General features: G+C 41.5%; 1 protein-coding gene across 1 annotated transcript in view; it reads right to left on the bottom strand.

Annotated features, from left to right (window-relative positions):
- The window catches only part of LOC126355168 (zinc finger protein 501-like), a 57,840-nt gene extending 30,644 nt beyond the window's left edge, over nt 1-27,196 (bottom strand). The window contains exon 1 of the mRNA XM_050005379.1: nt 27,101-27,196. The gene's annotated coding sequence lies outside the window, so the exon portion shown is untranslated. The remainder of the gene's footprint in view (nt 1-27,100) is intronic.
- Between the last annotated feature and the right edge of the window lie 408 nt (nt 27,197-27,604).

Raw genomic sequence — 27,604 nt, 5'->3', positions numbered from 1 at the left:
AAAGCCAAAAAACCACGAGATTCAAGGTACCAACACAGCCACCAGTTCACCATATATTTGCACAACTTGCAAAGAACATTTGTGCACCCAGTCTTGGTACAAGGATGATCATGTTTTCTCACCACTGAAATGGGAACTCACCCTCACTCTACATATGGTTGAAAAAGGCAAGGATGGGACATTGGCTATCCACTGATAGGTGCGGGCGTCTGGCTGTGATGTAGTCTGACCCAGTAGACATGTCAGCTTGTAGGGCTAGAGTACTGAGGGATTCCCACTCACTAAATGGAGCATTCTATGGCTCTAGATTACGCGTAGTGAAATGTGCTTTACGTTCTTTCTGGGGACATGAAATGCAGGCCAACAATTCTCACACACAGAGGCTCCTGAATAATGCAGCGACAGCATCTGGGTCACTGTAGACTACACCATTCAGGGAGAAATCAGGTATACTTAACTGGCATACAGATGCAGATCAGCAGATAGCTGGGACGGGAGTATCCCAAGAGCCCCCTTTACAGTGAGAGATGCCACAGGAGGGTATTGCTTCTCTGGCTGGGGGAAGGTGATAGACATCCCAGGTGAGTGTGGTGTTGACACTCCCAAAGTGGGTGTGGCAGAAACACTAGGAACCCTAACCACGAGGGAAGCAGATGTAGTTGAGCAGCCCCAAGTGCCAGATGCAGAAGGAAGGCACAAAGGGCAAGGATACAGTTACTAGAGAGGATTACATTATCGTAGAGATAGCAAAGGTCAACTTCATACATACAGGATGCAAACGATCATATTTGCTTTTGTCCTTCTGATATCTAAGTCTTTCAAAGAGTCTTTTATTCTATTTTCTCTTTGAAATACGGTGCAGTCCGGTGATGAGGGGGAATGCTGCTCCCTGCAGTTGACATAGACAGGGGAAGGGGCACAAGGAGAATTCATGTGCAACTGCCACCAACAATCTGTACAGATGGGGCTGGCATTACAGTGTCAAGACATGTGCCCAAAATCCACACATTTGAAACACTGCATGGGAGGAGGAAAAAAAAGTTTCACATCACTTTGATACTCCATCACCTTGACCTTTTATGGTAACAAGTCACCTTCTAAGGCCATGGTGAAAAGTCTATTATTAACCATATTTTCTGTCATACTCACTGTACACAAAGGACAAAATACAGTCACTCCAAATTGCACATAACTTGATATCAGTCTGTAAAAGGAGGTCAGGATGGAAGATGATACTTTGTATTATATTGAGGCTGTTATTGGGAAGGGGGCGGGGGTTAACAGTTACAGGAATGTAACCCAGCTTGTCACAAGTGAGCAGTACCAGTGAGTGAGCAGGAGATGCTGCTTTATTAAGAACTGAACAACTTTTCATTTTTGAATTCACTGGTACTTCCCCAAACCTGTCCCCAACAAAACGTAATGGCTTTATGGCCTAAAACGAGTCCCTATCAGTCTTAGAGCAAACTAAGTATTCTGAGGAGTATGTCTCCCCTTGTCTTTTAGCCCTACAATTCCTCCTAAAGTGTAGTCGGAGGAGGAAGCACCGTGGGGTCATATCTTTCTGCACTATAGTAATCCTTTCCTTCTGAAGAGACAGATGGGGCCATGTGGCGACTATCGGAAGGAAGGCTTATCTGCTTAATTTGTGAGCCATCAGATTTGGTGCTACTGAACAGGGGCTCTCCTCATGGGCACCACCCAGCCATAGCAGTTGCAGCCTGGCTGGTTAACCATTGCCCAGGGTACCTGTGCCCCAGTTATGATGGGCACATACTCATTGGCGTGCACAGGGTGTTCCTGCTCAGGTAGCAATAGTGTGATGCATGACCAGTGTGCTACCACTGTGCAGGTTCTTGACAACCACCCCCAAAATAGGATGACTACTGTGTTGGGTTTTGGGTGTAGAACTTTTGAAGGAGGAGTAAAAAGATGGTAAGATACAAAAGGTGGAACGTGCACTGCATCCAGCAGTAAAGACTGTTTGAGGACGGGGTTAGACATTGTGTCCTTGGCGACCTGGGCGCTAGTGATCAGAAAGCCGTCTACCACTTGGCAAGAGAAGACATCTAAATAAAAACACATGAGTTTTTCTTGACCAAACTTGGGGTCTGGACAGACAGGCAGCCTGGATAAGGTGTCCGTGTTGGCATGGCATCCAGTGGGGTGAAAATTCATGTCACAGTCGTATCTGGAGACGAACAAGGCTAGCTGCTGCAACCTGTGGGCTGCCTTATAGAGGATCTGGCCAGACAGACTGCATTATGAAACTATCATATTGTGGTCTGTAATCAGTTGGAATGTGGCGCCACACAAGAACATGTGAAATTTGGTGACCACATACACAATGGCAAAAGCCTCTTCCTTGACATGAGAGTAGTGGACCCGTGCTGGACAGAGTTTTGGATGCAAACTTCAGTTGCTGCTCCAAGCCGTCTGCATTCTGACTGGTGAAGACTGTCCCCACACCGTACCACAAGGCGTCTGTAGCCAAAACCAATGGTTTGTTAGGAGCAAAAGTTTAGGTACCAAGGTGGGCAATCCTTTGGCAAGGAAAAGGCTTGGTCGCTTGCTGGAGACCAGACAAAGGAAGCAACCTTGTAGAGAAGAAGGTAGTGAGGGTATGTATTGGTGAACGCTCCAGGAATGAACCAGTGGTAATATATCAGTTTTACCCAAGAAAGCCTACAGTTCAGGCAACAATAAGGGACACAGCAGATCCATAATGGCCTAGACCAGACTTGTGAAGGAATGGACACCCTTTTGTGATATGGTGTGCCCCAGATACTCAAGGGTGCAATGGAAAAATTTAAGACTGCTGTAGATTGCAATACAGACCCACGGCACAAAATTTTTGAAAAAGAGCCCAGAGATTATGCAGGTGGTCACTCATGGTATGTACAATAATCACAATGTCATCCAAGTAGCTGAAACAGAAAAGTGGATGTGACATGTTCCAGATAGCATTGAAAAATTGCAGGGGCACTTGCGATGCCAAACATTAACAGTTGGTACTGTTACAAGCCGAAAGGCATATTAAGAACCATGATACAGTTGAACCCTCATCCAAGGATAACTGGTGATATGCTTTGAAAATATCAAGTTTTGAGAAGAACTTACTCCTGCTGAGCATATGAACAACTCTCCCAGACATGACAATGGGTAGGGCTTCATCATGATAAGGCGTGTGGCCCATTTACTAGAGGAAATATGAACCACAACCCTGAGAGATGCGTGCCGGTCCAGCTCCGCCTTGACTTGGATGTGGAGGGTTATCAGAATATGCCGAGCCCGAAAAAAATCTAGAACAAGCTGACTACTTTAAGGTCTAATGCAAACACTAGGCCTTCTTCAAAAATATCCTGAAATTCAGAGCACAGAGATTCCAATGACTGATATTGGATGTCAGCAGATACCAGTTCTACGGAGTCGGTGACCAAAAAGCCAAAGGCCTAAAAGGCATCAAACCCGTAAAGGTTTGCTGAACTAACATAATGAACAACAATAATGGTAATAGCCCGAGTTACTGATCTACAGATAAAGTTAACAGTGAATTGACCAAGCAAGCAGATTTGCTGTTTACCATAGCCCCATAGGCTCCTGTTTACAGGTGACAGTGGAGAAGAGCCAACGTCTGAATATGTTTGGGCATTAAGCAGGGAAACAGCCATGCTGATATCCATCTGCAAACACATCTGCTGTGAGTGAACCAAACCCTCAATAAAAAGGTTGTTAAAGACTTCTGATCACGAACCAGCTGCAAGAATGACACTTCCTGCATATCCATATCCATATTCTCTGAAACTGTTTTCTGGCCATTGATTGGCAGACTGCTACAATGTGCCTTCTCTCCGACACTTACGATAGATGTCCCAATGCTGAGGACACAAATCTATCATGGTGTGAGTAACAAAATGCACATAAGGCAACAGGGAGCGGCTGCTGGGACACTGTTTACACACTGTGCAGAAGTCACTAGACTCATCAGCTTGAACTGCCACTATGTCATCATCCCCGGATGCAGTGGACACAGCCGGGCCACCTTGTATCACCATGATACCGCACTATGCTTCCAGCTGCTGACCAGCGGTGTGTGAGACCTCATGTGACTCAGCAATGGACAATACCTAATAGATGGATGAATTTTCTAATTGGATAGCCCACTGCCGGACTTTCTTATCCAGGGCAGAGTAGATTATAACTTCATGAATCACAACATTCACATTCAACTCTTTTGAATTGGATGTGACAAAATGGCACTGGCTACTAAGGCTTTTGAGTCGCAGCCCCGACATGGTAAGGCTGATGGGGCTGTTTCTTCCGTACATAGAATTCAACCCTAGTGGCCACAGCACATGTGTGATGGGGATAATAGGAATTCCGCAACATCTGATACAAAGCAGGAGAAATACAAGACAAAAACAGTGTGTGACATTCCTCTGCATCCGGACCATGGATGGTGTAAAAATGTTGCCGTGGGCGATGTTTGTATGTTTCCCAATCTTCTGCTGCCTCATCAAATGGCAGGAATGGAGGAGGAAACAGAGGAGGACAAAAGGGGACAGAACAACTCCGGCACAGCCTGTCGCATGACCATAAGAAGTTCCATGTGAAGCAGACCTTCCATGTAAAAAAAAAAGGGGGTCACAACTAAATGTGAAAAGCAACTGCACAATGAAACACGTGAAAAATAGCCCTACTCATCGCCAATGTGTTCTGACTACAAGAACACACAGATAATAACAAACCTAACACTTTATTACTTCAAGGATACTGGAACATGGAGTGGCTGCAGTACTAGTTCGAGATAAACAGGTTGAATGTCAACATATGACTGAGAGCAAGGCTGAACTGGCCCAAGTCTATAAGTCGTCACCCAGTCAGTACAGTGCACTACAGAGAGGCTAAATGCACACCCGAGAGTGGAGGCCTCTGCCGATGCTAGCGTCTTGTGACTAGTGGTGCACCATACAGCTGTATGCCCAGATTGCAGGTGTGGAATCTTACACGGGTCACTACAGGAAATTGCTTAATAAAAGTTACCAATCCTTGCATGGGTTCTTTAAACAGACTGAGCAGAGTTTCTCAAACCTCTTGTTTGGCCCTGTTTACAATTCCCAAGCTGACATAAAGATTTTCACAGCATCATTGTTGCAGTGATTAAAATTTCTCATCAACTCTATTTACTGATTCTGATAAACTATATTGCTGATCCAAGAGCACCATTCACCTCAAATGAAATGACAAACACTCCCAACCCACCAGCTGTGGTCACACATGCATGCAACATACAACACTGGTTTCAATGTTGAAACCATAAATTCTGAGATATGATCAGTTGGTTCTGATATTTTGGGAACTAATAACATGAAGTCTCCTGACAACCTTTTTCACTTGAATTGCTTTAAGATCAACTGCAATAAACTGCTCATTTTCTCTTGTACCAAAGAAAACACTGGGAAGATCTGGCTGATTCAATTTGTGGCTTCTCAACAAAAATTATTTCAATTTTATTCAAATTTTACTCACAGAATTTATGTAAATCAAAATGTGTGAGAATTTAGGTTTTGCTTTGTGTGCTACAGGCTATCTTGTGCTCCAGTGTCTCCAATCGCAGCACAAAAAAAAAAGGGTTCCACTCAGCATTTACACCAAAATCTTTGAGTTGGTAGCACAGAAATTTTTGTAATAGCTACATACTCATTGCTGAAGTATGCTATTTTCTACAGATTTGTTCCATTTTGTTTATGTAAATTCACGTTTCATCCAAAGGCAACTGCAACTGTATCATGTCTTGGACTGTCACTAATTATACAAAACCTGTTACATTGTATTTGTTCATTTTTAACAAAATACATAAAAACTAAATGCACAGCAGCTGGACTATTTTTCCCAGTGAAAACCATGGAGAGCATTCTGGACAACAAAGGGGCAATTCTCTGCAAAATCTAGCACTTCATTTGCTTCACCAGACAAGGTTTTATTTCACAGTTTTCAGGTATTGCATTTTACTTTTTTTTTTTAAACAAAGTGGTGAATGGTCACGTCAGAGATTTTTGATGTTATCTCAGTGAAAAAATTGTGCACTGACAGTTGCTTTGTTTCAAGTGATGCATAATCTGTCTGGAGCTATTGGTTTTACTCCACAGTTTCTTCGGGATCAGTGTTGGGTTGGGTTGGGTTGGGTAGGGTTGGGTTGGATTGTTTGTGGGAGGAGACCAAACAGCGAGGTCATTGGTCTCATAGGATTGGGGAAGGACAAGGAAGGAAATCGGCCATGCCCTATCAAAGGAACCATCCCCAGAATTTGCCTGGAGTGATTTAGGGAAATCACAGAAAACCTAAATCAGGATGGCCGGATGTGGGATTGAACCATCGTCCTCCCGAATGCGAGTCCAGCATGCTAACCACTGTGCCACCTCGCTCAGTTGATCAATGTCCTTGTACAGATTAGTGAGGTGTGATTCAACTGCTTTCTTCCAGGGCAACCCACACTGGCACAGCACGCAAGTCTTTGATTCCATACCAAAAACTGCTAAATACATTAAAAATTTATAGTCCTGATCAATGATAGAGCTAGCAAGCATCAATTTGACTTTCTAGTGAGTTGTACACACACACACACACACACACACACACACACACACACACACACGCGCGCGCTTTCGAACGAAATTTGTTTCAAATTGCATAGTAATAGTTGTTTTTATTGCGGAACTTTTATTCCATCAGTTCTGACCGAAAAATAATCCGTCACTGCCTTCAGTCCAAAGACTGTTTTGATGCAGTAGTACCCATGTGGATGACCTCACACTTTTCTTTGTTTAGTGCCAATTGCCACTTTTCACACCATACAGAAATTCTCTCTAAATCATTTTGTAATTGGAATTGATCGTCTGATGATTTTACTAGATGGTAAATTACAGTGTCATCTGCAAACAATCTAAGGTGGCTGCACAGATTACCACCTAGATCATTTATGTAAATCAGGAACAGCAGAGGGCCTCTTACACTCCCTTGTGAAATGCCATATATCACTTCTGTTCTACTCAATGATTTACCATCTATCACTATGAACTGTGACCTCTCTGAGAGGAAATCACAAATCCAGTCACACAACTCAGACAATACTCCACATGCACACAATTTGATTAATAGTCACTTGTGAGGAATGGTATCAAAAGCCTTCTGGAAATCTAGGAATGTGGAATCGATCTAAGATCCCTTGTTGACAGCACTCATTGCTTCATGGGAATAAAGAGCTAGCTGAATTGCACAAAAACAATATTTTCTGAATCCATGTTCGTTATGTATCAATAAGTCATTTTCTTCAAGAGGATTCATAATGTTCGAGTACAGTATATGCTCCAAATTCCTACTGCAAATTGAGGTCAGTGATGTGGGTCTGTAATTCAATGTGCTACTCCTATTTCCTTTTTCCTTTCTTGAATATTGGTGTGACCAGTGCTACTTTCCAGTCTTTAGGAACAGACCTTTCGTCAAGTGAGCGGTTGTATATGATTGCTAAGAAAGATGCTATTGTGTGTGCATACTCTGAAAGGAACCTGATTGGTATACCATCTGGACCAGAAGACTTGCCTTTCTTACGTGATTTGAGTTATTTCGCAACACCTAACTACTTTTATGTCACTCATGCTAACAGCTGCTCTGGTTTCAAATTCTGGAATATTTACTTCGTCTTCCTTCTTGAAGGAATTATGGAAAACTGTACTTAGTAACTCCGCTTTAGTGGCACCATCATCGGTAGCACTTCCATCGCTATTGCGCAGTGACATTATTGATTGTTTTTTTGCCACTGGTGTACTTTACATAAAACCAGAATCTCTTTGGGTGTTCTACCATATTTTGAGACAATGTTTGTGTTGCGGAAACTATTAAAAGCATCTCTCATTGATGTCCGCACTAAATTTCGAGCTTCTGTGAAACTTCGCCAGTCTTGGGGATTTTGTGTTCTGAATTTGGTATGCTTTTTTCGTTGGTTCTGCAACGGTGTACTGAAGTGTTTTGTGTACCATGGTGGATCAGTCCCATCTCTTATTAACTTATGCGGTATGAATCTATCTATTGCTGTCAATACTGTATCTATGAATTTGAGCCATATCTGGTCTACACTTACATAATTAGCTTGGAAGGAATGAAGACTCTCTCCTCGGAAGGCATCAAGTGAATTTTTATCTGCTGTTTTAAGTAGAGATATATTTTGCGTTTATTTATAGTGGTTTCGGCTGCTATGGTTTTGAGCTTCGCTACTATGACCTTGTGTTCACTAATCCCTGTATCCGCCCCATGACGCTCTCTATTATATCAGGATTATTTGTGGCTATGAGGTTAAGAGTGTTTTCGCAACCATTTACAATTCATGTGGGCTCCTCATGAACTAATTGTTCAAAGAAATTCTCAGCGAAAGCATTTAGTACAATTTCGGAAGATGTTTTCTGTCTACTGTCGGCTTTGAACATGTATTTTTGCCAACAAATCGAGGGTAGATTGAAGTCTCCACCAATTACAACGTAGCTAAACAAAGGACCAAGAGTAGCTTGGATTTCAATGTTTGAAAAGCAAGTTTACAATATGGGCTCCAGCAAAAAGGTACATTCTTGCATGCAATGGATAGGCCAAAGTGGCAGTTGCTGGTAGGTTAGATTAGATTAGATTAATACTAGTGCTATGGATCATGAATACAATATTTCATATTGATGTGGAACGAGTCAAATTTTCCAATACTTGACATAATTATGTTAATTTCACAACTTATTTTATTTTATTTTTTTGTTTTTTCTCAATTTATATCTAAAAATTCCTCTATGGAGTGGAAGCAGTTGTCACTCAGAAATTCTTTTAATTTCTTCTTAAATACTTGTTGGTTATCTGTCAGACTTTTGATACTATTTGGTAAGACTTTAGTGGCAGTATAATTCATCCCTTTCTGTGCCAAAGTTAGATTTAATCTTGAATAGTGAAGATCATCCTTTCTCCTAGTATTGTAGTTATGCACACTGCTATTATTTTTCAAGTGGCCTTGGTTGTTAATAACAAATTTCATAAGAGAGTATATATACTGAAAAGCTACTGTGAGTATCCCTAGATCCTTAAATAAATGTCTGTGGGATGATCTTGGGTGGACTCCAGCTATCATTCTGATTACACGCTTTTGTGCAATAAATACTTTATTCCTCAGTGATGAATTACCCCAAAATATGATGCCATATACAAGCAATGAGTGAAAAGAGGCATAATAAGCTAATTTACTAAGATGTTTATCACCAAAATTTGCAATGATCCTAATTGCATAAGTAGCTGAACTCAAACGTTTCAGCAGAACATCAATGTGTTTCTTCCAATTTAATGTCTCATCAATGGACACACCTAACAATTTTGAATATTCTACCTTAGCTATATACTTCTGATTAAGGTCTATATTTATTAATGGCATCATACCATTTACTGTACAGAACTGTATGTACTGTGTCTTATCAAAATTCAGTGAGGGTCCATTTACAAGGAACATTATTGACAATTTCATCAGTTAATTCTTGTTTGTCAGGTGTGATTACTATACTTGTATCATCAGCAAAGAGAACTTTGCCTCTTCAATAATACAGAATGGCAAGTCATTAATATATATTAATGAACAACAAAGGACCCAAGACCGACCCTTGTGGAACCCCCATTCTTGATAGTTCCCCAGTTTGAGGAATGTGCTGATCTTTGCATATTATGAGAACTGCTTATTTCAACTCTCTGCACTCTTCCAATTAGGTACGAATTACACCATTTGTGCGCTGTCCCACTCATGCCACAATACTTGAGCTTGTCTAGCAGACTTTCATGATTTACACAATCAAAAGCCTTTGAGAGATCACCAAAAATCCCAATGGGTGGTGCTTGGTTATTCAGATCATTCAAAACTTGATTGGTGAAAGCATATATGGCATTTTCTGTTGAAAAACTTTTCTGGAAACCAAACTGACATTTTGTTAGTACTCCATTTTTACAGATATGTGAAGCTACTCTTGAATACATTACTTTCTCAAAAATTTTGGATAAAACTGTTAGAAGGGAGATTGGACAGTAAATGTTGACATCAGATCTATCCCCTTTTTTATGCAAAGCTGTAACAATAGCATATTTCAGTCTAACAGGGAAAATGCCCTGTTCCGGAGAGCTATTACACAGGTGGCTGAGAATCTTACTTATCTGATGAGAACAATCTTTTAGTATTTTGCTGGAAATGCCATCAATTCCATGTGAGGTTTTGCTTTTAAGCAAGTTTATTATTTTCCTAATTTCAGAGGGAGAAGTGGGTGAGATTTCAATTGTATCAAATTGCATAGGTATGGCCTCTTCCATTAACAGCCTAGCATCTTCTAATGAACACCTGGATCCTACTATATCCACAACATTTAGAAAATGATTATTAAAAATATTTTCAACTTCTAACTTTTTGTACATAAAGTTTTCATTCAATATGATGGTAATACTGTCTTTCTGTGCTCCTGGTTGACCTGTTTCTCTTTTAATAATATTCCCATTGTTTTAATTTTATTATCAGAGTTGCTGATTTCAGACATGATACACATATTTCTGGATTTTTTTAATAACTTTTCTTAATATAGCATTGTCTAAAGCATATCTGCTGGTCCCTGTGGACAAAGGTTCTCAGCAAGTTCTGGTTTTGAATACTCCTTTTTGTCTCTCTCAATATTTGGTGTAGGTAGCACCCCTGCTATTTTCTAATGATTTTTAGAGTAGTTGACAATGCCTGCCAGGTTGCATTAATTATCAGGATGATATTGTTGCCATAATGTTTGATAGTTTCTGGGTCACTAATCTTTCTTGCTGTCAGATACATTTCCCTTTTCTGGTTACAAGATATTTTTATACCCTTAGTAAGCCATGGTTTGTTACATGGTTTCTTACGAGTATATTTAGCTATTTTCTTGGGGAAGCAGTTTTCAAATGCAACAGCAGCAATGTTATGTGGCAAAGGGAAAACCCCATTCCGCGAGACCTCGAACCCTAAATAAACATTTCGTGAGGTTATGATGTAAGCCTGCGGACTGTAAGAAGAAAACAAAGTCTACAATTTTTTCAAGTGATCAGCCATGGAGGAGCCTGTGACAACAATATCATCCTGATAATTAATGCAACCTGGTAGGCATTGTCAACTACTCTAAAAATCATTAGAAAATAGCAGGGGTGCTACCCACACCATATATTGAGAGAGACAAAAAGGAGTATTCAAAACCAGAACTTGCTGAGAATCTGTCCACAGGGACCAGCAGATATGCTTCAGACAAATCAATTTTCGCAGTTTCTCCTGGTGCGGTAGAGGATATGTATCCTTGATCGACTGCACATTGACAGCAATACTGAGGCCACCACAGTGGTGAAGTTTACCCAACGGCTTTTGAACTACAACCAGCAGACATAACCATTCAGCAGCCATAATAGGTTTGCACTGCTCCTACAGATTGACGTCTGTTCAGCTCTGCTTTCAGCTTTCATTTGATCTTTCAGGGTGACAGGAATAGGATGCGCATCACAAAAACAAGGTCAAACCATGGTTTCTGAAGAAATTCGAGAAGGAAAATTCATAGCACACCCTATACCTTCCGAAAAAAAGGTCCATGAACTTATCACAGTGTTTCTAATTGAATATACAGTACTGGAACGCGCACAAGGTTAGTGACAGAAAATCAGGATGTCCAAAACGCACCCACTCCAATCAAGTTCTCAACACTGGCATCAGCAACCACCAAAAATGTAATGGAATGGACAAGTGACTTGTAAGAGGCAGATAGTGTAAATTGTCCCAGCATTGCAATATTCTGTATGTTTTAACGGACCAGCTTCTGCATGGCCGGTGTCACTGGTGGCAATCCTACAGCGCACAGTACCCCATTCTAATTATTAGATTTGATTTGTACATTTTCTTTTATGTCAGCCTACCTACATAAATAGTTAAGTTGTGCAAATACAATGTATTTACAAATGATATTAACGTAACCCATTTATTATATTTATATATAAAAAATTAAAAAAATGTCTTCTATTGATTTCTGTTTACAACTTTCCCTATACTGATTGTGTGATATTTGTTATGGCTGTCTACTTCGATACTGATACTGCTATTAACACATTCAATTCTCACAAGAAGGTTTTCCATTCTTCTAATTTTTGACAGTGTCTCTAGTTTAACGTAGGCCTCAAGCATACAGCTAAGATGTTATACAGTTAGCCACATGATGATTTTAAGTTTAGTAGGATTTGGTTCATGAAAGATCAAAAATTGTCTCTATTCAAGTGTGGGAATAGGCATGATGCTGAAAATTACCAACCCATTTGACTCCTCTCGACATTCTCTAAAGTAATTGACAGGTTAATGAAACCAGGACTCATGAAGTGCTTAGATGAACACAGCACACTGAATAATAACCAGCATGGCTCTTTAACTGGTAGAAGTACGGAAACAGTAAGAAATTATTACACAACTAAAATAGTTAGTAATTTTGATAACAACATTACTGTTGTCTGAGTTACTTTAGAGCTGTCAAAAGCTTTCGATACGGTTAGTTATGAAATCCGTTTAGATAAAGTTGTATGTAATGTGGATAAAAGGAACAGAAAATGAATGGTTCAATCATATTTGCAAACTAGATTACAAGTTGTGGAAATCATCAGTTCATGCTAATCATAAAATCAGATTAGTATGTGACATTAAGAAATTTCTGTTCACTACAAATGATCAAGTCCTTAAGTCCTTTCATTCATGATTTAGTGCCAACAGGCTGGCCCTAAATGTGAAGAAAACATGCAACAGTAACATTTGGGAAGGCTAGTCGAAACCAAGATCTCCATCTGGTACTGGGTGGAAATGAGCCAACGGACATGGTGCACATAAATTAGGTACGTATGTTGACCAAGACAAACTGAAAAGACCATGTACCTAACCTCCCAGAAACTCAGTTCTTCATGTTTTGCTTTGAGAATTATTTCTAAAGTCTGCTTAATAGATGTTGCTAGAATGGCTTATTTTGGTTATTTCTAGTCCTTGTAGCTTATGGAATAGTTTTCTGGGGTAAATTAACAGCTGATTAAATGAAATTTTTACACTAAAGTGAAGCGCTATTTGAATCTTGTCACTTAGCTCAGTTTGGACTTTTTTTTCCCCTCCTTGTACATATACAAATATGGCTTGATGACGAGCTAGAGTTGGTAATCTGCTAACCAACCTCATCTATCACAGTTATAATACTCGCAACCATTGGTCCCTCCATACAGAACAACAACCTGCACTCAAAGACACATGAGTCATGTTGGTGCCGTTCTTTAAAATAATGCACTGCCAACATATACAAAGATGCTGGAGATGAAAACAGCTTTTAGATCATAGTTAAAATCACTTTTTGTTCAGAAGAGTTTCTACAATGTAAATGAATACATTACCCTGTATGATTCTATGTTGAGTTCCTGTGATTCTGTTAACTGCTGATGGAGCTATAGCACTGTGTTGGTCTTTGCAAAGAACGATTCTCCTGTTGGACTTCTGTATCCTCTGTTTTAGATGCAGTGCGACACACCTTTGCTGAGATAAGTTGTGGTGCTAACCTAATTGTGATGGTTATATTATATTCTTAGCAGGTTTTCATACCCTTGTGCTTTATACCTTTTAGCAGTGCTACACAATATGCTATTGTGTTTTAAATCAAAGTTTCACATTTTACCGACATTACTGATTGACTTATTGTGCATTTTGTACTTTATGCAGTGTCATGTGATTTGTTCATATGTTTTCACTTTTTCAGAAGCAGTTTTATTTTCAAAATTTCTTTTTCATTTATTTACTTATTGACTGGGCATGTTGCACTCACAATCTAGATTTTTTTATTCTCCATACAAGCATGACTGAGGGAGTTTGCTACTCCAGTCTTAATGTAGTGGACTCACATTCAGAACGGCTGGAGTTTATCCTCAGTCCAGCCATTCTGACTTGGGTTTTCCATAGAGTCCCCTGTAGCAGAGGTGAATGCTATGATGGTTCCTTTGATGAGGTCATAGTAGATTTCCTGCCTTATCCTCATTTTATCCTATACTATTTTGCAAAAATTTATATGTAAATATTTCTGTATGATGCTGACATATCCAATACTATTGTACCAAATGGTCCACGGACAAATAAATAAAATAATGAATAAATTTGTGTGTAGGATTATTAGTAGCAAGATTAGGCTGCTATTATAACTGTCCACTTATCTAACTGATATTTAACTATCACTGATATACTAAGAACATATACTTCGTTATTGGCTTACCCATATTTGGAGACTTGTTTTTACAGTTCTTATTATCCTCCGTATTACATAAGAAATGTAGCTTGTGGATTATCCTTACATACTGGCATTTTTGAGACTTACTCAGATATTATCAATGACAAATATGCTCTAATGTATCCAGTTTGTAACTTTACGTCATGCAAGTCTTGTTAGTAACACTGCTGCTAATTTTGTTGTTTAGGGCCTCATGGTGGCATATTATATCACTGAAAAAGTAGTGAGGAAAATAAATTGGAGATGAAATTACAGCTGACAGTGTTCTTGATACTTTCTCCATATTCGCATGCAGGTGCCATCTCAGTTTATTATCCATCTAGATGCCTAAGAATTTCATACACAGAGCCTCACTCAGGGTGTGCCAATTGACCTCTACTTCCGTTGTCTGCAAATCAGTTTTATTTGCTTGAAATTGCATTATACCAATCTTTGTAAGATCAGATGTTAAACTTTAAGACAAATATTGACATTTCAGAAGTGTTCTCCAATGTCTCAGGTAAGTTATTTACACAGGCCAAGAACAGGAGGAGCCAATTGCCAAATATTGTGGAAAAACAATATTTAAAGATGTCCACTTTGAATTCAGTCTTATGTCTATTGTAGCACTTGTCAATGTGACCCTCTGTTTTGTATTGTTAATACATGACTTCACCATTTAATGATATATCATTTTAGTTTCCCTAATGGAATTTATGATCTATGTAATTACAGAATTTGGTAAGATCACATAAAATGGCAACAGCACAGCTTTTCTTGTTTTATTAAACTAGAACTGAGTTTTTGTGGATATCTACTAGTTCCTTTGTACAGAAGCTCTTATAGAAGCTGAACTGAGCTGCTGTTGACAGATTATTATCAGAGAAGTGGTTCAATGCTCTGTTGTGATACCTTCTCAAAACTGTTTGATCGCATGGAAAGGAGAGAGATGGGTCTCTAACAAGAGGTCACTTGTTTATCTCCACTTTTATAAATGAGTGTACTACCACATACTTCAATATTTCAAGACCTGTACCTTGACCCACTATCTGGTTGCAAAGGTAACTCAGACAAGGAATTACCAAGTTGGCACAAGACAGTGCCATCCCTGGCAGTCAGTAGTTTTACTCCTTACGACAATGGTAGAACTAGACACAAAAACTCAAGAATTTTATTGGGACTGATGTGGTTTCAAAACCGAGAAGATTTTTATCTTGGCACAAGACATTAGTACTTTCACTGAAATAGAAATTGACGAGTTAGCCTATTGCTTTTCAGTGACCTAATGATTCTTGTGACTTCTATAATAGATGATTTGTCAAAACTGCTGTTTGATGGTGCATTCAATGTCTAACCAAGTCTAATAAATCTGCTTTCTATGTTGCCACCCCCCCCCCCCCCTCATGTTATCAGCTACTGTAGAAACAATTCACTGAATTTGGAAGCCAATCATTTGAATTTAATATCATCTCTCACAATGCTAATGTTAGAAGAGTTTAACAGAGTTTGTTCCATTCTTAATCGTGTTCCAAAGCACTTCACATATACAAATTTCAGGACATTTCAGCAGTGAAATAGGAATGCTGAATGTGTGTGGATATAACTTCTACTTCAATGCAGCACAGATATGGAGGAGGTAGAGATTAAGACACAAAGGAATTACAACATGTAGCTGTTAGTGGACACTGATTTACGCCAATGAAGAAAGTTTAAAATTTGTGCCACACCCGGATTTGAACTCAGGTCTCCTGCTTACTAGGCAGATGCTCTGACCACTGAGCCATCTGGACACAGTGGTCATTGCAACTGCACAGACTTCCCTAGCATGCCTCTCGTCAGACCAAAATTCTCAACTTACCTGCAAATTACTGATGCAGTGCTCCTGCCCATTATCCTCACTATTCGTAGCGTTTTGCCAAATCCCATAAGAATTCGAATGTGGTGTGAATCTGCACTGACAAGATCATTGGCCAATCTCCCCTTAATTGTATATGTAGAGTCTGCTCTTTTGGACATGTCAAAAACAACACACACCATTTTGATCCTACAGCCACTATCAGTACAAAGGAATTATGAAATGTAGCTGCTAGTGGACACTGATTTACATTAATGGGGAAATTTGAAAAACTCCTGCACTGTGCTGATGTTTATCGAACAATTCTTTATATTTTAATTCTTATATTCCATGTAGGGCTACCTTGCAGTTATATCTACATCTACATCTGCATCCATACTCCGCAAGCCACCTGACGGTGTGTGGCGGAGGGTACCCTGAGTACCTCTATCGGTTCTCCCTTCTATTCCAGTCTCGTATTGTACGTGGAAAGAAGGATTGTCGGTGTGCTTCTGTGTGGGCTCTAATCTCTCTGATTTTATCCTCATGGTCTCTTCGCGAGATATACGTAGGAGGGAGCAATATACTGCTTGACTCTTCGGTGAAGGTATGTTCTCGAAACTTTAACAAAAGCCCGTACCGAGCTACTGAGCGTCTCTCCTGCAGAGTCTTCCACTGGAGTTTATCTATCATCTCCGTAACGCTTTCGCAATTACTAAATGATCCTGTAACGAAGCGCGCTGCTCTTCGTTGGATCTTCTCTGTCTCTTCTATCAACCCTACCTGGTGCGGATCCCACACTGCTGAGCAGTATTCAAGCATTGGGCGAACAAGCGTACAGTAACCTACTTCCTTTGTTGTCGGATTGCATTTCCTTAGGATTCTTCCAATGAATCTCAGTCTGGCATCTGCTTTACCTGAAATAAGCTTTGAAAAATGTGTTCCGACTCTACCTACATCAAGTGAATCGCTCACTAAGTGGATACAAAGGATTTGAAACAAATAGCAAAGAAGGAATGCAAATTTAGAAACACTGAAATTCTGAGCTCCTGTAATGGGCATTTTGAAACCACAGTGCTAGAAATTTGTGGAGCGATCACAGTAATGCATAGAGTTTGCTAGTAATTTAACATTATTCATTAAAATGTGTGATGAACTTTTTTAAAATTTTTATATCCTACATAATAAAATAAACCACGTGGAGATTTCAATTTAACTTGTGGCGTCTCTGGCGCAGAGTGCCCTAACTTTGACTCTTATTTCTTTGGACTGCTTTTGTTCTAGCTGCTTCTCAGCATGTAACTTCTTGTTCTTCCACGTTTGATCATTTTGTCTCAGTGATTAATAAATCTACTTAGTGTGTGTTATTACTGACCAACCATATGTGATAACCACACTGGTGACCCCAACACCGTCATCATCATCATCGTCTCATTGTGAGTTATTTTGTGCTTGTTTTCGTCATTTATGAACTTCATGTGCCAGCCCACATTGTTTCCGCCACAATGGATCTATGGTGCAAATGCCACATACCCTATTAACCATGCTTGGGACCACGAGTGGTCAAATGTATCTAATGCGAGTTTGGTTAAAAGTGAACAATTATTTATGCCCGGCCATGCCGACGGCCACCAAACCTTAACCAGCTCAACATGGCCACCGTCTAGTGTGGCAGCACAACAGCCACAACATGAACAGTGCATGCCGCCTAATGACATTGTGGAATGATCTTCCAGTTAAAGACATTGCAGTTTATCCTTCATCAACGCCTTTATCTTCAAGATGGTTTGACATGCCAAAGAAGATCCAGAACCATGAATCGAACATTTCTATGCACAGGATTGCACATTCTTGCAGTTCCCAGGTCAGCCTCCTCATGGCTGCACCTCGACCGCCTTCAGCCCGCTGTTGCAACGCCACTAGCTGTTATACCTGTGCCGTGTTCTTTGTCAGGCCTGTTCGTCTGGACACACTGTGGCGACTTTTATGCCCACCACCTCCACACTGTGTGCTGCATGCGGGTGCCACCCCACGCAGACCTTGGGCAACACACCATTCACTGCTACTGCACTTCCAGTGTCGGAGGCATCCTGCTCTGATTGCATATCTCCGACTGCTGGTGCTGCCTCAACATGTATTACCCAGCAGGTTTCCCAAGCTACCTGCTCATCCGAACCTCAACAGAAACTTGCACAAGTATTCGACAGCAAAAGGACTGCTCATCAAGTGCCTTTGTCTCCCTCCAGTGGAGACCATCCACCACATTATTCACAACGAGCTTCTCAACAACTGCACTCCCCAGCTTTGGCGGCAGCTATGTGTATTAATTGACGATGAAGCCTTACTTGATGCCGCGTTTTGGACCCTGTGCATGGTCAAAATGCCTTCAGATCGGCAAATCCATCTACTGTCTCACGTCACTGATCTACTTGACGTTTGTTTATGCATGGAAGATCGAGCTTACACTATCATTCGTCACAGACACCGCCTGTCATGGATGACATCTCCATCACCCTCAGTTGGCACACCTGAAGTGTTCTGCTCTCTGCCAGCAGAGGCCAGCGCACTCGCATAGGGGCCTCAGCTGCCAGTCAGGAGCTGTCACCTAGCAGTCTAGAGAAGGTACTGCCTACAGTTTCCTGACGGCCGCTGACCTCGCTTGAGCAGCAGCCCGATTGGTTACCGGCCCCAATGCAATCAGCTGTGGTCCCCTCCCATTCCGCACTGCCCTGCTTACTGGCCAATCCGCTGTGCTGGTTCCATGCAACTTACGGGGATGCGGCCCGCAATTGTTGTGCGCCTTGCGCGATACCCAAACAATTCTGGCGGGCATGATTAGATGCCACATCCCACCATGTTCCTTCACGGCACCTACTGTCCGACATGGCACCACTCGCTTCAGCAACGCGATGTCTCTATGCCACAGACACGTCAACACTAGCGTCGAAGTTAGCGTTATGCCGGTGACACTTTCACCTACTACCTTCTCCTTGATTGCTGATAATCATTCTCCTATTGCAGTCCATGGCTCCATCATGATATTGTTTCCCCTATTACCTGTCCACGCCTTCCCTTGGACCTTCCATGTTGCTGATGTGGATGAACCTGTGATCGGGCTTGGATTTTTTACATTGTTATGACCTTTCACCAGACCTGCAAGCCGCCATCTGATGCTGCTGTTCCATGCTCGCGTGAGTTCAGGATGACTTTGCTCTATACCTGCTTGGCTACGCTTTCCACATGTGCATCCCTGCTTAAGCGCATTACTGCACAGTTCACTGACATGTCAAACGTGCGCTCACAAATCAACAAACTCCGCACCCAGAATGCTGCCTTATGCACCCGCATAGCCTCTACCTCTGCTGAATTGCCAATAGATCGTCTATCTGCAGAACCGCAACGAGGCAACCCAACATACGCCTCTACCACGTCTTCTCACCAACCTGCCCGTGTTGAGCATTCCACCACTAGCTGTCGTTTTCGCATCCCTGCGGACGAATCTCCAAGCTGCACCTGCATGCGCCCCTCCTGATTCTTCACACAGGGTTGCTCCTTCACCATGCCTTCCATCGTCTACTACAGCCAATGTCCCACCTACGCCGCCTCGGTTCACCAAGGTCAGTGAAGCAACTTTGCCTGCGGATCTCTTCTTGACCCCTCTTGCTGACCACCCTTCATGAGTATCTGCCATCAGTAATGGCACTTTTTGTAGGTTTTTGCACCACCAACGGCCCACCTGTTATAAGGCCAGGCGCCTAAACACTTCCAAACTTCTGCGCGCCAAGGAGATCGTCCAGGATCTGTTGGTTTTGGGCGTCCTTCACCCCTCCAATAGCAATTGGTCTTCACCCATTCACCTTGTTCCTATAAACGATGGCACCTTACGCATGTATAGGGACTACAGGTCCCTTAACACTTGCATCACTATCGATATCTACCCAGTTCCTCATATACAGGATTTCATGCAATAACTATATGGTTTTAATTTTTTCTCTGTTTCAAATTGTTCCGAGACATACCATCAGATCCCTGTGCATCCCCCGGACACTCCTAAGACGGCCATCATCACACCCTTCGGCCTATTTGAATACTGTTACACGCCTTATGGATTGAAAAATGATGCGCAAACATGGCAGTGGTTCATTGACTCCATTCTGCTCCCTTTGCCATTTGCTTACGCTTACTTAGATGCTACAGTGATCTTTTCTTCCTTTGCTGAGGAGTATCAAGTTCACCTTGATGCCATTCATTACATCCTTGCTGCCAATGGTGTCGTGATCAACCATGGTAAATCTCAACTGTGTTCCACATCAGTGACATTCCTAGGCCATACCGTCTCCGCCGACGGCCTATGACCAATGAGTTCTCATGCCGAAACCATACTTGATATCCCTCCTCCCAAAGGATTAAGCCCAGCGCCGTCGTTTTCTGAGTATGGCTAATTTTTATCGTCACCATATTCCTCAGGCTGCCTCCAACCAAATGGCCCTCACCAATGTCCTCTTTGACGAACACCACTGGGAAATGGAAGTCGGAGTGGACCAAACCCATGCTCAATGCACTTTGTAACCTTAAAACTGCCCTCGCCAAGGCCGTCACACTTGCCCACCATAATCCTGAGGCCCATGTCTCAATCGCTACAGATGCCAGTGACTCAGCTGTGGGTGCTGTTTTACACAAGCACGCCGCTGATTCCACCCAATCCCTCCAATTCTTTTCCAAGAAACTAACTAAGAGCCAGTGTAAATGGTCAGCTTTCGACCACGAGTTGCTTGCAGTGTACGAGGCAATTTTCCATAGTGACCTGAAGGGGCGACCTATCTTGATCTACAGGGTGAAAAGTATTTAAACCGACAAACGCTGGGAGGTTGTAGGGGACATCAAAACAAATATTTTTCCCTAATGTCATTTTTTCGTATGAGGATTATTTGAACCAGTGGAGGCTGTATTACGATCTTCAGTTGTAGGCAACTGCTATCCACCAGTGTAGTAGTGCATTGTTTCTGTTTACTAATGGAGTGATAGACCTGGAGTTATTACAATGATATGGTTGGTGCATACTATGTAGCACTCCCCAACGGATGAGCTCCACAGCAGGTTTATCAACAACAATATTCTAATTGCTGTATCCCGCATCATACGACCTTTGCTGCTGTGTACCAACGGCTGCGTGAGACTGGGTCATTTAGAAGATTACCTAGACAGGGATGCCGTCGCATGGTAAGAACGCTGCAATATGAGGAAGCTCTCTTGCAACATGTGGAGCGGGATCCTTCCATCAGCACTCGTACAATTGCACGTAACATGAGGACGAATAAGACAAATGTAAGAACAGTCCTACGAGAACAATTGTTATGTCCATTTCACTTACAGCGTGTCCACAACCTGGAACCAGCTGATTATCCACCCAGAGCATAGTTTTCGCAGTGGTACCTGGAACAGTGTGGAACGCATCCTGTATTTCCATTCTCTGTGTTGTTTACCGATAAAGCAACGTTCGGGTGTGATGGAGTCTTCAACAAGCACAATTTGCATGTTTGTAGTGAGGATAATCCATATGCCACAGTTACTACAGTGCGTGTCATTTATGTTGGCGGCCGAGTTTAGGTTTGTTCTGCGCATCTGACGTCACAAAACACAGTCAGTCAAGGAAAAGAGAACGACGTTGCCAGAGCTCGACTGCAGTGCAGAGCACGGACGAGTGTCTTCAGTTTTAGAAACATTCAGTCATAAATAAAGTAATTGAACAAAAGCAATGTCTTGATAGGAGACTTTCTTTTATAGAAAGTTTGGAAAAAGCATTCTTTATACAAATTAATTAATTAAACCAAACAAGCAATAAGCCTCCTAATTCAGGAGGTAGCAAGGGTAGGTGTTTGTATCATTTTCACTAACGACTTTTTCGCAATAAAGAACAGTGGTAATTGCTTACTTCCTATTGTACTTTGACGAAATGTGAGTAATTCATAGTAATACCGACAGTGTTTTGTCAGTATTTTGCACGATATTTTAAAGTCCTCCAGTAGATCTATTGAACGACGAGCTGCATTAACGTAATGGTTAAAGTGTTTGGCTGCTAACCGAAAGGTTCTGAGTTTAAACCTTGTTTGGTGCCTAATATTTTCTTTATTTTAAAACAATATCAAAGTCTCTGTCTTCATGAATTTTATTCGTTTGAATGTAATTTTTTGAAATTTCTAGTGGCAACTAAAATCAACCAAATGGAGAGTATACGCTATGGACTTTTACGTCTGAAAACTCTTCAAAATTTCATGCAATGGTTTACTAAGTCTAATGCTGTACAAGAACTGCATTGAACATTGAAACAAAATTATGTCATTTATGGGAGGGGGGGGGGGGGAAGGTATCAGTCAAGAAGATGTGTAAAAATCAAATTTTTGGGCGAAATAGTTTTTGCCAAATCGAATGATAATGTGTGTCAAAGCAGTCGAAACACCATGTGTCTGCACAGGCAAACAGTGGAGTCATGAGAAAATCGCGTACAGCGCGGAATGCGGGGAGCACGTCTCCGTAGCAGCGAAATGGTTAACGCTGCCGTGGTGACTTATTTCGTACACTGTGCACTCCTCCCTAAATGTAAGATTGCGAACTATACTATGGTGCTGCTTCTCTTGGTGTGTGCAACTGGCAATGCAGCAATCTCCCTCGTCTGGGAGGGCATGCGTGAACCGCCAAGATAAAAGAACAGAACTATAGTGCTCATCAGGTGCGGTTTCTTCATTAATGTGTGGGTCGGTGTTGTTGGAAACTGTTTAATTGGGCCGTATCTGCTACCTAGGCTATTAAATAGCAGGCACTATAACAATTTTTTCGCCAGAGCATTGCCAAAAGTGGTGGAAGACGTCCCACTCCCTACAAGACAACGCATGTGGTTCGAACATGGCAGAGCACCGGCACATTTCAGTCGTTGTGTACATCGGTTCCTGGACCGACGGTTCCCAAAAATGTGGATTGGCAGAGGTGGTCCTGTACCATGGCCTGCTCGATCCCCAGATATGTCCTCTCTGAACTTTTTTGTGTGGGGAGAGAAGCGCAACCTTGTTTATTCAAACTCCTGTTGCATCAGAAGAGGATCTGGTTGCCCGTGTCAGATAGAACATCATCCGACAGTGTAACCTTTGTTCACATGTCAATGGAGGCATTTTTGAAAATCTACTGTAACTGAAATTGGATTGTGTTAATGTGTTGTCTCTTTGTCATAAAAAAATGGAAAAGTGTCTGTTGATTTAATTAATTTGCTGCCCGAGAAATCTCCCTCAACTGGTTTAAATACTCCTCATAGGAAAAAATGACATTAGGGAAAAATATTTGTTTTGATGTACCCTAAAACATCCCAGAGTTTGTCGGTTTAAGTACTTTTCACCCAGTCTACAGATCACAAGCCACTCGTAGATGCTACTTGTTATCCTTCCGCCGAGGTGTTTCCGCCAATGGACTACATCTGTCAACATTCTTCAGACACATACTATATCCACGGTGTGGAGAACATTGTGGCGCACTACCTTTCCGGCACCTGCAAGCTAACCACACCGCTGAATCTGGAAGAGCTCGCCCAACTTCAGGCCAAAGACGATGATATACAACAAATAATATCAGAAGAGTCATTGCTCTCTGTTCAGCCCCACATACTACAAGGGTTGACGATCCCTGTCCTTTGTGACACCTCGACAAGCACACCCTGCCCCTTGGTCCCTACTGCCCTTCGCTATGGGGTCTTTACTGCCTTGCACAGCTTGGCTCATCCTGGAACGCAAGTTACGACACCGCTGGTTACGGAGCGTTTTGTCTGACCCGGTATGAAGCACAACTGCCACACTTGGACCCATGCATGTGTCCCGTGCCAGCGCAGCAAGGTTGACATTCCAACAGGGAGTCTTTGGCACTTCCATATTGACGTCATAGGTCCCCTTCCTCCTTTCAAGGGTTACAGATACATCTTATCGATCATTGACTGTGTGACCTGCTGGGTTGAGGTGGACCCTCATATCGACATCATGGCCGAGGCCATAGCAGGCTATTTCATCTGGGTGTAGGTTGCTTGTTTCGGCTGTCCCCTGTCTCTCACGACCGACCAGGGATGTCAGTTTGAGTCCATCCTCTTAGCATGACTCTGCAGCTTTGCCAGATTTCACACCACGGCTTACCACAGACAGGAGAACGACCTGGTCGAACGGTGGCACCGCACACTGAAATTCTATACGGCGAACGCCCTCCTCTTTCCCGCCAAGTTCATGAAGGATTCACTGTCAGCGACTACCGTGGATCTTCCCACTCTCATTGACCGAGTTCATATGCACATCGCATGCCTCCGCACCCACCTTCCACACCCTCACTCCATCCCACCTATGTCCATCCACAAGGACCTCGCTTCGTGCGACTGTGATGCTGCAGGATGACACATTGTGAGCAGCCTTGCATCCGTCTTATTCGGGCCCTCACCATGTACTACATCATGGTACGGACACATTCATCATCCAACTACATGGACACCCACAGACTGTGTCTGTTAATCAACTGAAACCAGTGTCGTCACTCACGGACCTGCCTGCCGACATTGTCGACCTGCCTGCCGACATTGTCGACCTGCCTTCGGCCAATATTTCTCCGCCTGTGTAGCCGTTGGACCCACGGGACCCTTGCACCGCAGGTCCCGACGTGCCTACTTCTCGCACCGGACGGCGCCGACAACCACTGCACTGGCACGAAGATTATGAATGTGTGTGACGAAGCTTTCCTCTGCCATACTCGCCGCTACTGGGGCGGGGGTTTGAAAAATGTGTTCTGACTCTACCTAGGGCCTACATCAAGTGAATCGCTCACTAAGTGGATACAAAGGATTTGAAACAAATAACTTATCAAAGAAAGGATACAAATATGGGAACACTGAAAGTTTGAGATCCTGTAACAAGTATTTTGAAACTATAGTGGTAGAAATTCATGGAAAGATCACAGCAATGCAGAGTGTTTGATGGTAATTTAAAATTATTCATTAAATTTTTAAAAAAATTTATTTTCGACATAATAAAATAAATTATGTGGAGATTTCAATTTAACTTGTGGCATCCCTCGTGCAGAGTGCCCTACCTTTGACTTATTTCTTTGGACTGCTTTTGTTCTAGCATCTTCTCATCACGTAACTTCTTGTTCTGTTATGTTATGTTTTTTTCATTTTGGCTCAGTGATTAAGAAATGCATATTCAATACTTAGTGTGTGTTATTACTGACCAACCATACGTGATAACTACAAACTCTTTTAGAAGTACCATTCTGAAGCAATACATAGGCCTTTGCCCTCATAAAATTTGTATTAGTGTACATGCGAACTACCATACACTCAAAGTATACATCCTCTCCACAAGACACAGAGAACACAATGTAATGAAACATTCTACCTACATGTATGTAATTTTCCAGAGTACTAGCAGAAAGCACAGTATAAGGGTTCAAATCAAAATGTTGTTAAAGCTTTCAGAATTTTCCACTGGACACTGTCAATATAAACAGCACTCAGATATGATTACAGTTATTTGGTTGATGATGTTGCACAGTGCCTCCTTTTTTCATGTCTTAGAAGAATATTTTTTGAATAAACAAATTGAAATTTTCACCCTGCCAGTTCGTTAACTATAATACCGATTTATTTGCATACACCTTTACATCTAGATCTATACTCTGTAAACCACTGAAGTGTACAGCAGAGGGTAGGTCTCACTGTACCATTCAAGTATGAAGTGTGCAAAGATCAGTGTTTAAATGTCTCTGTGCATCCTGCAATTATTCTAATCTTATCCTCATGATCTGTATGCGAGCAATATTTAGCAGTGTTCAAGGGACCTATGATAGAATATAGTTAGCAGAGGTTAACTCAGCTGAAAATTTATTGTAGAATCTGATAGGCCAAGGAGCTTCCTTCAGTTTTAATGACTTCAGTCATTCTCAATGCCACTAACACAAATGTCTCTTACTCATCTCTTCAGTGGTACGAGAATTAAGCTGGGACAGTATTCCTGGGTTTTCCTTGTAAAGGAACATTTAGAAACAGAGTTAAGCATTTCCGATTTTCCTTAGCTACTCTAAACATCATATCCGGTCTCATCCATGAGTGGCTGTGCACCAAAAATATCGCCTTTACATACACCTAGAATTTCCTCGAGTATTGTGAAAAATCATTTAATAACATTCAGATACCGAAGTCACTGAAGGCTTCAAGTGTTGAGTCTATTGAGTGCAAAACACGTTTCATTCAAAATCTATCTATAGCCTATGTTTTATTTTATATACATTATTCAGTAGTGCCTGTTTCTTTAGAAGTTTTTCACTTTCACTGTACACCAAGGAGAATTTCTTCCATTACGAACTGTCCTACTGGGCACACACCTAAAAGCACATGGTCAACTATTCTTTCAAACTTCAGCCGTAGTTTCTCTACATGTTCCTGACCTTAATTAAAAGTTTCAAATTCCTCACAGAGGTATGGCACTATCCTTTCTCTGTCTAGTTTCCTGGACATTTAAATCTTTCTGCTTGTTTCAGCTGCTCTTTGTGTCATGTAGCAGTAATACGGTCACACAACTGCAAATTATTCACACTTTTTCCTCCTGAAGCGAAACAAGTATTTAACCTTTATAGATTTCCGCTACTTTATGTTCGTAGTTGTAAACCATCAAATTATCGCGTATCTACTATAATTCACTGGGTGTCCTAAATAACTTATTCATACAGCAGGGATTCCGATGCATTACGACTAATTTTCTATAAGAATGCGCTGCACTGCTGTCGAACTGACTTCTCTACTGTGACATGTACATTCCCACGCGGTCTCTGTTGACGCGATGTCGTACACAATCGAACCTGTTTCCGGCAACTAGAGAGCAGTGACACTTAATAAATAAGAAATATTACGGCTTAAACATACCCTTCCCTTCCTACTCCTGTCAACTTCAGTGACACATACCACTTCCAAATATGTCACAGATTTTACTGTTCCTTGTTATGATTACAGTTGCACATCAACTTTGACTTTGGCGTTGTTATAAAGATGTGCTTCAAATGCTTTGAAAACCTTAACTTGTATGTCGCACCAGTTTTCTCAATTCGCACCAGCCAGCTTGCACATAGAAAAAGATCTTATGTTTATCTTTTTATCGTTTCCATTGCAGCTGTTGTTATAAAGTTATGTTACGTGGGCATTGTTGGTAGTTTCATTTATATGGTGTGAAATAAATAATTCTTTTTACCAGAACCCACAAATGGTGACGCCGATTTGATAATGAATACACAGAAATCATTGTAATCACTATTTCAATTACACTGTGGCAATTTAAATACGTTTTTTAATGACTACTCATCATCGAATGACACCGGTATTGAAATATCGCTTGGAAGTGGAATCCCAATTTACTACCGCAAATGTTAGCAC

The sequence above is a fragment of the Schistocerca gregaria genome, chromosome 3, assembly GCF_023897955.1.
Source record: "Schistocerca gregaria isolate iqSchGreg1 chromosome 3, iqSchGreg1.2, whole genome shotgun sequence".
NCBI lineage: Eukaryota > Metazoa > Arthropoda > Insecta > Orthoptera > Acrididae > Schistocerca > Schistocerca gregaria.
This window is presented reverse-complemented; position numbering and strand designations above follow the sequence as displayed.